This window comes from Centrocercus urophasianus, unplaced genomic scaffold (assembly GCF_019232065.1).
Source record: "Centrocercus urophasianus isolate 14NV4802_14NV808 unplaced genomic scaffold, USGS_Curo_1.0 seq_11, whole genome shotgun sequence".
NCBI lineage: Eukaryota > Metazoa > Chordata > Aves > Galliformes > Phasianidae > Centrocercus > Centrocercus urophasianus.
Genome location: NW_024884253.1, coordinates 59,846,292 through 59,856,191, shown reverse-complemented (window position 1 = coordinate 59,856,191; position 9,900 = coordinate 59,846,292). Strand labels below are relative to the sequence as shown.

The 9,900-nt window shown below is 34.3% G+C and overlaps 1 long non-coding RNA gene across 3 annotated transcripts in view; it reads left to right on the top strand.

Annotated features, from left to right (window-relative positions):
- Window positions 1-9,900, top strand: part of LOC122155257 — a 37,903-nt gene that overhangs the window by 20,685 nt on the left and 7,318 nt on the right. Inside the window, exon 5 of one of the 3 annotated variants that reach the window (XR_006167201.1) lies at window positions 2,528-3,001. The exons of the other annotated variants lie outside the window; for them this stretch is intronic. This is a non-coding gene — a long non-coding RNA (uncharacterized LOC122155257). Of the gene's footprint in view, window positions 1-2,527; window positions 3,002-9,900 lie in introns of those variants that run through there. 3 annotated transcript variants of the gene reach the window in all.

Genomic DNA, 9,900 nt, shown 5'->3' with positions numbered 1-9,900 from the left:
GGAAAAGGGAAAAGGGAAAAGGGAAAAGGGAAAAGGGAAAAGGGAAAGGCAAGGAAGCACCACACAGTTACTTGTTCTCCCCACCCTCGCAGTGAGATGAGAAAGAATTACAAGAAAACTATTTACTAAGACAGAAAAGGAAGATGAAATAAGCATGGGCAATTGCTCTCCATCCACCAACCAGCACCCAGCCAGTCCTCAAACAGTGGCTGCCCATCAGAACAACTCTCCAAACTTTTTCAAGGTGTTTTCTTCATTTCATATGGTATGGAATATCCCATTGGCCAGATTAGGTCAGATGCTGTGGTTCTATTCTCTCCCAACTCCTTGAGCCCCCTCAGTGCCCCCTCCCCCCCACCAGGACAGTGTGAGAAGCTGAGGAACTGAAATATCCTTGGTTCTGACCAACACTGCTAGTAACAACCAAAACATTGGTGTGTTATCTACATTATTTTTCTTCTAAACATAGCATCCTATTAAGCACTATGAAGGAAAAGTCAACTTAATCCCAGCTGAAATAAGGAGAAGAATAAAAATGGATATTCTTTGTAAAACCCTGTAGTGCAGAGGTAAATAATAATAATAATAATAATAATAATAATAATATATTACGATATTTAAGTTCTTCCCCTCATTGGAATAACCCTGAAAAACAGAATAGTGGAAAAAAAAAAAAGCCTGACAATAGCTGACAATTCTGCTTTGAATCTTCAGGCAAATATTACAGAAAACTTATTTTTTGACCCACCTACTGAGGTTCAAAATCCAAAGTGCTCAAAATATGTGAAAGCCTTCTTCAATCTAGCTAAAACAGTGTAAATCGAGTTATACAAGTTTTGTCTCAGAAAAAGATATTCTTTCACATAGATTGTTTTTCATTAAGTAATATAATGTTCTGACATAATTCCTGTGAATTTTAAAATTTCACTAGTGACATTCCTGTTATTCCCTGAGACCTCAAAAGTAACCAAAGGAAAGTTATGATTAATTTGAAAGCAGAAAGAAAGAAAGAGAAAAAAAAAAAAAAAAAAGTTGTTTAGTGAAGATTTCAAGCATCATATTTTATTCATATTTATTTCACATATACAAAAAAAAGATTAATGTAAAATGCATTGAAATACTTCATGAAATAATTCTCTGGTTTTATATACCCTTAGATACCTTTCCTAACAGATAAACTCATTCTTACACTGAATTCTTGGAATTATAAATCATCAAAATGTGCTCAGGGACAGGATTCAGCAGTGAGCCGTTAGAGTTAGGGTACTATGGTTAGGTTGCAGTTGGACTTGATGATCTTTAAGGACTTTTCCAACCTGAGCAATTCTATGATTCTATGGTTCTTTCGCTATGCACTTTCAGTTATACCCCATTCTAGTAATTTCTCAATTCTTGTAGGTCAAGAATGCAGTGAATGGCAAACTCTGCCATCTTAGGTAGAATTGCTGAGTGAAATATTTCATATATTCCATAATCTCAGAAAACCTCTAAGCTACTGGCAAAGTTGAACAGTCAGAAAGTAGTAGTGTCATCTCCTCCATCATGTATGTGAAGGGTAAGACAGTGATTTTGAGCTCACGCTTCTACCCTGCCTGTAGGTAAGTCACTAAAGCAGTAACATCCTTTCCTCTGTGCTGTGAACCCTACTGACATCAACTGGTGTGAAAAAGAGTGTGGTTTGCCTACAGTGTGGAAGCTGTTTGCTTTTCCTTGACACCTAAAAGACAAATCCCTTCCAAAAGAAAGCCTTGTTGAGTAAAAAAAACCTGAAACACCTGATGATATCCACAAAGAAAGCCACTACGCCCCTCAAGGGTCTGTGAGATGAATACATTGATGACCCTGTGTTCAAATTGAATACCTACTAAAAAGCAGAGAGGATCTGGGAGAAAAGAAACCATGCCACATGTGCTATAGTTTCACATGACACTACAGCAGAAATGTTGTAATCTCCAGCTATAACTAAGTTTGAACTGATGTTCTATCAGCAGTAGTTAAATTTCCATGATGAATACTCATTAACAAATTTGGGGGAGAAAAAATGAAGAAAAGAAAAAGAAGTTTTTCAGAAATCAAAGCTATAAACAATTTAAGATACCAAAATCTTTTGCATTTTTGTGACTGACTTCACAGAAGAATGAAGTATTCTTAAGACTCCATAGAAGAAGTATTCTTAATCTTTATGCATACATATATAAAAACATGCAGGAAAGATGAGGGAGAAGTCATGTTTCAGATCCTCAATATTTAGTCATTCACTTTGTGAAGAACTAGATAAAGATTTTTGCCTGCTTCCTTTTTGATGAGTCAACAAACACGTTCAATTAATTTCTTTCTACTCTCATCACATTTAGGAGTAAGTTACATTTACAGTGTTGGTCTGTCATTCCATTAGTGTATCTGAAGTTATTTTAGAGATGTCAAAAAATAGCAGACCCAGCAATTTCTGTTCTTACAAATTTTTCCCACACTTGTTCCAGAAGTACTACATACATGCTGAATCCTTTTCTCATCCTCTGTCTGACAGAAAACCATTTGCTGTGGAGTCTTTCTATTCACACTCTTCTCTGCTGTTGCTGACAGAAATTTGTGATGAGTTCAGTGAGAGAGCTTAGAGTTCCCACATCTGGATGCCTGGAACTGGTCAAGTCAGATGGTGTCATAATTTTTGAGAAGCTGAACACATGATCCATGTATGATTATACTGCCCTCCTTTTATCAAAAATGTTACAGATGGTTGTGATTAGTCATATGTGCCTTTCTTCTCTCTGAATCCGCCCTTTAACTTCATGTGATCTTTCATCATATAGACAAGGACTTTGTTCTTAGGCAGAATCTGGAAGATGTTATGATTGTTACAACACTTTGCTATGCTGTCTTTTCTTTGCTGAGGGCAAAAACATCACCTTTGTCCAGTTATTTTTCTGGCTATCCTGACATTTCTTTTCCCAATTGCTTTTATCGTTTCTTATAATACATTAGCTACTGTTGATCCTTTAAGAATGAGTACATAATCAGTTACTCTTGCCCAAATAAAAGTTTTTTTATTTAATAAAATAAAATCATATCATATCGTATCATATCATATCATATCATAAAAGTTCTTTTTGTCATCCTATTTGTAGAATAGCTCTGAGGAAGCATGTGGACTTATGGATTCAGCAAGACGTTTAATACTAGTACTCAGAGCACAGCTAACGCCTATAACTTGTCTCAACTTTGCAATTTAGCAGGTTCACCGTATTTACACAAGAAGAGGGTGGATGGTTGAATGCAATTATGTCAAAAGTGCAGTTTTTACATCACTAATTCTGAACTCATTCTATTTATTGGAGATCATGATCATGTAATTCCAATAGTCAGTAGAGAAAACTCTTCAAAGTGGCCAAATAAGAGAAATCTTCATGCAGATATTCTTTTAAATATATATATGTAGATTTGATTACCTTTCAAACTGATGTTGTTATGTCAATGTAAGACATTGTTATGGCCCTTTAGTATACTTGCATTATCTACTATTATTCATAATTTCTGATTCCTGATTCAAGTAATCCTGCTAATTGGCTTGACAATACATGCACGGTTTGACTGATGGTCCATTAGTAAATGAAAAGCTACACCTAGCAGCAATAAAAATTTTAAATCATCAAACCTAAATAAGATGAGTAAATTATTAGGTAAAAAAAAAAAAAAAAAAAAAAAAAAAAAAAAGATTATCTGTTGCACAGGTAGCCCAATTATATTTGCAATTTATCTTGTACCACCACCAAAAATCATAGGATTACAGCCTTACACCATGTAAGTGGTTGGGGGGGGGGGGGCGGGGAAGAAAAAAGAAAAGAAAAGAAAGAAAGAAAAAAAAAGATTGGCTGTGAGCTAAAATCAGAAATTATTTAAATTCAAATTAGAAATTTGACACCAAATTTTAACATAGTGGATACATAATTGCTAGAATGACCCTGCAGGGGTAATAAAACAGGAATCCCCAGTGAAAACAGTCGCTGATGCTATCCTTTCTTTCTCTCCCCCTCACAGTTTGCACACCAAAGTCTAGGTAGCCTGGCTTGCACTAACTCCAGTACTGAATGATCCACCCAGCTTTGGGCCTTCAGTGTAGATATTTTTTATATAAACATGATTGTTTGGGTTGTTTGGACTGTAATATATAACAAGTCAGATTATTTAATTGTCTCTTTTGGGCTTTGAACTCGATGCTATGGGGACACAATTGTTTTCTTATGACTCATGTGGAAGGAATCCAACCTATTTCTACAAATAAGAAGTATCTCCCATGGATATTCTTCATCATACTCATCTCTTTCCATGGAGGTGCGCATGATGATTGAAGCACAGCACTTTCTTGCTAAACAGATCAGAACAGATCTTCTTGCTCTTAGTTTATATTGTATAAAAATTTGATAGACAACAGTTACATTATTAGGTTATTAACAGATCCATGTGAAAATCAAGCAACTGTTCCTTTATAATATAGAATCCACATGTCACTATAAATACATTCATTTCAGATGTTTAAATTTTTATTTATAATAGCACTCATATTTTTAATATCTTAGAAAATATGAAATGACTTAAATCCTCATTGTCAAAAGTAAAAATTCATAGTTTACAAGACAATAAAAAAGTAAAATTTCACATTTTCCTCTGATATTTTTAATTTCAACATCATAGACAGATTTAAGAATGTAGAAATTTATGATGTCTCAATGCAGTATCTGTTATTAATGATATTTTTGAGGGGAGGATTTATGCACTTATAATCCTTTACAAATACGTAGATTGTTTTGAGGCCTAGGAAGATGTATTATTATTACATGCTCACAATTCCATTCAACCAGCAAGCAATGAGGTAGTGAACAGGTACCATGAAAAAATCTTCTTCCTAGACAAGAACTAAAAGAGTTACTTGTATAACAGAGCTTCTACATGAAGGTGGCCAAATGGTCTCTTGCCAGATATAATATTTGTCACCAAGGAGGGCTCAGACTGCGTTATACCATGAGAAAAATGCCTCAGCTATGCAAAAATGCTTTCCATAGGAAAAAACTAATGTAGAGTTAAGATGGCAGATTGATTGGGAACTATGTGTGGTTAATATGAGAGGCGGCAGTAGTTTCATTAGTGGTTGCTTTGCTGAAAAACAGAATAAGCCAAGAGAACAATCTGGGGAAATTTCTGTAGAGGACTACAAGGGTTACTCACTGCTCCTGCCCGAATCTTCTTGTGAATTTTTGAATGGTGGGTTGTGACAGAGTAAACTGTCACGTGGGAGGAAAATCTCTACAGCTGGCTCCAATTAGCCACTAAGCCTTCCAAAAATTGGTTACAGTGGGAGAGGCAGGAGGAAAGGGATGGATGGAGGGCTGAAAGAAGCAGCAGTGGCAATACTTTAAGATCCAGATTATTCCAATAGGAAGAAAAGAAAATCCAAAAAATGACTGCATATTAATGAAATTAAATTTCAAAAACGAAATTTAAGTAGTATGTTATTATTTTGTTAAAATAAAATTGTAAGAACAGCAGTTGGGGACTGAATTCCTGGAGTCTTTTCTGCTTGTTTGTATGTTCTTTTCAGAAGGAATGAGAGAATCCATGAGTGAAAATAGAAGAAGGTTGTAAAATATATATTGGGAAACCACTTTAAAGAGGTGTATATATTTTTTTTCATGGATTCTCCTAATATTAATTAATATGTTGGAGTAGTTCAGGTTACTCAACTAGCCTGTGAAATACAGAAATATTACAGTGCAATCTATAAGTAGAATAAAATTATTAAACTATACCTTTCAATCTGTGTCAAAACACAGCTTAGAATTGTTATGGATCAGCAAAGATCTAGCAAATGATTTACTTTTTCAGTTGTGACAAGATGTGATAGATATATTTACATGGTGTTTTTCATTTTTCACTAATCTACTTAAGCTTCAGAACATACAAAATTTTCCCCGAACTTGAGGGTGTACCTTGCTCTCTGGTTGGATTGCAAGGGAGATCTACTGAACAGAATCAAAGGTTGCACAGATACTTGTTTTAAATATTTTGAGCTTTATATTAAGCAGAAACTTGTGATGCTGCTCTCCCAAAACCCACACAACTGAAAACTGAAACTCCTTATTTCAGGGACAGAAATATCAAGTAATAAATTTCTTTTTTTTTTTTTTTTTTTAATATTACTGCAGCAAAACTAATAGGATTGAATTGTCATTGTACAATTCCTTTAATTGTTAATACATTTTAAATGTTCTCACTTTTCTGCTAGTCCCTGTATCTGTTATTATACTTTCTTTATTAACTCTTTGACTCTTATTTTCTATTTTCCATATAGTGCATAGTAAGTTGCAAGCTCTGACATATTATAAGAGATTTAGGGGAAAAGATGTAGATTAGTTTTATATTAATGCCCTCTCACTAATTCTATGTTGGTGCTTAGATCCAGTTGTCATACTCTGAATCATATTTTGAGGGACAAACAGAGGCAGAGCTAAAGTTTCTATTGCAGATGTTGTGGAGACAATATCCCAAAGTGCTAATAATAGACTAAGTTATATATATGTGTATATATATATATTTCTGAAATAGAGAAAGCATACAAAAACTCACCACATTTAAAATACAAGAAAAAATAATAAACTTTCCTGTCACTCAAAAAAAAAAAAAAAAAAAAAGCACCAAAAAAAAAAAAAAAAAATCAGGAGCACTGTGGCAAGGCATTCCTTACATCAGCCGCTAAATTTTGCTTTATGTGGGCAACACAGTGTTAAAATCATCTCTTCACACTTGCTGCAAAAGTAAGAATTGGTTTCAGTTATTTAAGTTGAAATAGCTGTATTACTTTCTTGGAATAGAGATGGAGGATGTCAAAGGGCATTCCTGAAGCTCAAAAAAAGCATTAATAGCACCTCCAATATTCTTGCACACAGATTTAAACTCTTCTTTTTAAATCTTTATGGCAGCCAGAAAACTTGGTCTTGGAACCATTCTTGCTCACACCCTGGAGGGTGAAGAGAGGATCATTACATATATTTCTAGTCTGCTGACTTAAGTGGAATGAAATTATCTAGTCTTTAAAGCAATAGAAGCACCATTTACAGTCAGGGCCCTGCGGCAGTATGACCCTTCTTTCTCTAAGCTGTAGTTATTGGCAATGCCAGTATGACACCCACAGCTTAGACTCCACCTTCTCTCCTCATTACAAATGACCTTCTTTGTAGTCCTGGACCCTCCATGTTTTTGACAGTTGCCACACAGTGCAAGAAGGAAAAAGCATCATGTCTGTGGAAGGTGTACTTAAAAATCATCCCTGTGTGTCAGTCAGAGACTAAAGAAGACATTTCTTGTCCTGTATCCAACTCATATACAATGTACTGAACAGCTTCCCACAAGGATTTTCTGCTTAAGATATAAGGAAATATTAAGGAAAGATTAAAAGTGAAGTGGTGAGACTAGCAAGTTATTTTCTTTCAACTTAAAAATGTATTTCTGTGAAAAAGCTCACTTTAGCTGTTGTTCAGTCATTAGTCTCTCTGCTGTACAAATGCAGATGAAGCTCTTCTTTCATCTTTTCAGTTAAAGTTCAAGTACATAAACAGGGCAGCAAGAGAACTCTGTCTATTCCAAAGACTAGATACAAGACTGTGCCTCCAGGGCTTTTAGTCTCATTCCTTTTACACATAGAAAAATCAGATAATTCACCAATCCCTAAAAAAATTCCTTGATCTTAGGGACTCACCCTTATCTAATAAGAATTTATCCGGAATAGCCTGGTGGCATCTATTAAAATAGACTCAATGCTTTGACTTTTAAAAACTGATTTAGTCTGGCATTTTTATAATTGCTAGTGGCTTCAAGGTGTTCTTTTTTGTTTGCCAAGCAAACACCCTGATCTGATCTGGTCATCTACAGCGTCAATTTCATTTAACTTCAGTGGAAAATACAGACTTTCCTGATTTTCAATTTCAATTTTGCACTGGATATTTTCAAATGTTAAAAAAAACTAACAAATCTTTTGATTTTTTTTTCCAATTACCAATTATAACACTGTGAAAATGAGATTTCCAAAAATGTTAATAACATTATACAATATGCTGAGGATTTTATAGCCCAGGTCTTTATAGCCTAGGTCTTTAAGAAATAACTTCCTTGAAATCTCTGAGTCTGCATCCCTAAACTAATCCTATAGAACTACTTTTTGGTATTCTCTATGAAGAACTGTATGGGACACGTATGAATTGAGCAAAGCCAGTTTCCAACAGCTGAATATCTGCTTATGTGTATTTTATTAATATTAGGGTTCCAAGGACATATATTCTTGACAGTATGCAATATAAAAACCCGTATTTGTGAGTATTTCCACCATATATATCCTCCTCCAAGTACTGATATTTGATAATGGTTAGAGGGAGAAGTCTGGGTTTAAGACAGTTTTTTTGCTGTATCTACATTAAGATACACACCAGAAACAGCAACCATTTCCATTGCTGTTTTGTAGTTTCAGAAGAATAGTTCTTTTAATGCTTTGTATGAAAAATTTTTTACATTACATTGTGCTTCAAGCTGCAAAAGGTGTTTGAGAGCAATTATCTTGACATGTTAGACTGGCAGAATCTCAGGCTTTCAAAGCAAGATGCAGAAGTAAACAAGCTCTGTAAAAAGTGCAGAGATGTAGCTTAAATATTATACACCTATTTGTATACTCAATAACCTTTTTTTGCCATCATGTATAAGATATAACTGTGAAATTTCCTTTAATACTGAATTGATACTGTTGAGTATCTTGCTGTACAGTTCCAAAGTTAAATCTCCATGTACTGCGCTAATAATACACCTCCAGACCCATATCTTCCAATTGCTTTAAATCCTTCTCTACAATTACTGATTTCTCTTAAAAAGCCCAAAATCTCTAAAGTGATACTTTCTCTCAGAGCATGCATAAGGGTTAAGGGAATCTCAAATATTTAATATCAGAAAGAGGAACTAATTACAGGAAGAGTCTGAGGTGAGTAACTTATACACAGAAAAAAAAAGATTCTGAAATTTTCCCAGGTTTTTAACAGTGGCACTCTGACTTGCAAGACAGAATTAAAAATTCTAACCTCTTTAATCATGAAATGCGATAGTTATCTTTAGAAGATGAGCCTGAAGTAATAGGACCAATTAATGTAGGAAATGCTGCTGTTTTTCATTCTCTGGAATCTCCTGGTGTACAGCTGATGGGGGTGGGAAGGTAGCTTGTATAGCAATAGTACACAAGGAAAGTGATGTGTTTGCTAAACTGATCAATACCATGATTAACTTGACCAAGCAAAAGACTGATCAATCTTATTACTGATCAATCTAGCAAACATATTAGTGTCCCTGTGTAGTGTGGCTACACTGTGTCTATTAGTGTTTTATGAGGATATACATGCATCAAGTTATTCAAATGAACTTGCAACAGATGCATACTCTTTGTCCAGAACCAAAGCAGAGATAAATTGATCACAGCCACTTGCACAGAAGGCAGAAAACTGACATAAGATTTATACTTTCAAAAAAGAAAACGATTTAAATATAGAATGAAAAATAAATCTTCCCTTATCATGAATTTCTATACTGAGTCCCTATGACAGATAGCTGTACTTCCTAATGCAATTCAGGTCTTGTTTTGGCTTTTTTGAAAAAAACATAATGTCTTAGTTCAGTGAAGACATACCAAATAGTTCTGTAATGCCCTCTGAACTTTGAAACATGCAAGATATTTTCTTCCTCCAATGGCAGCATGGTCTTTAAAGCCATACTTTAAAAACTGATGCAGGCTATGGATTAAAAAAATAAAAATAAAAATAAAAATATAAAAAAAATAAAAATAAAAATAAAAATAAAAATAAAAATAAAAATAAAAAT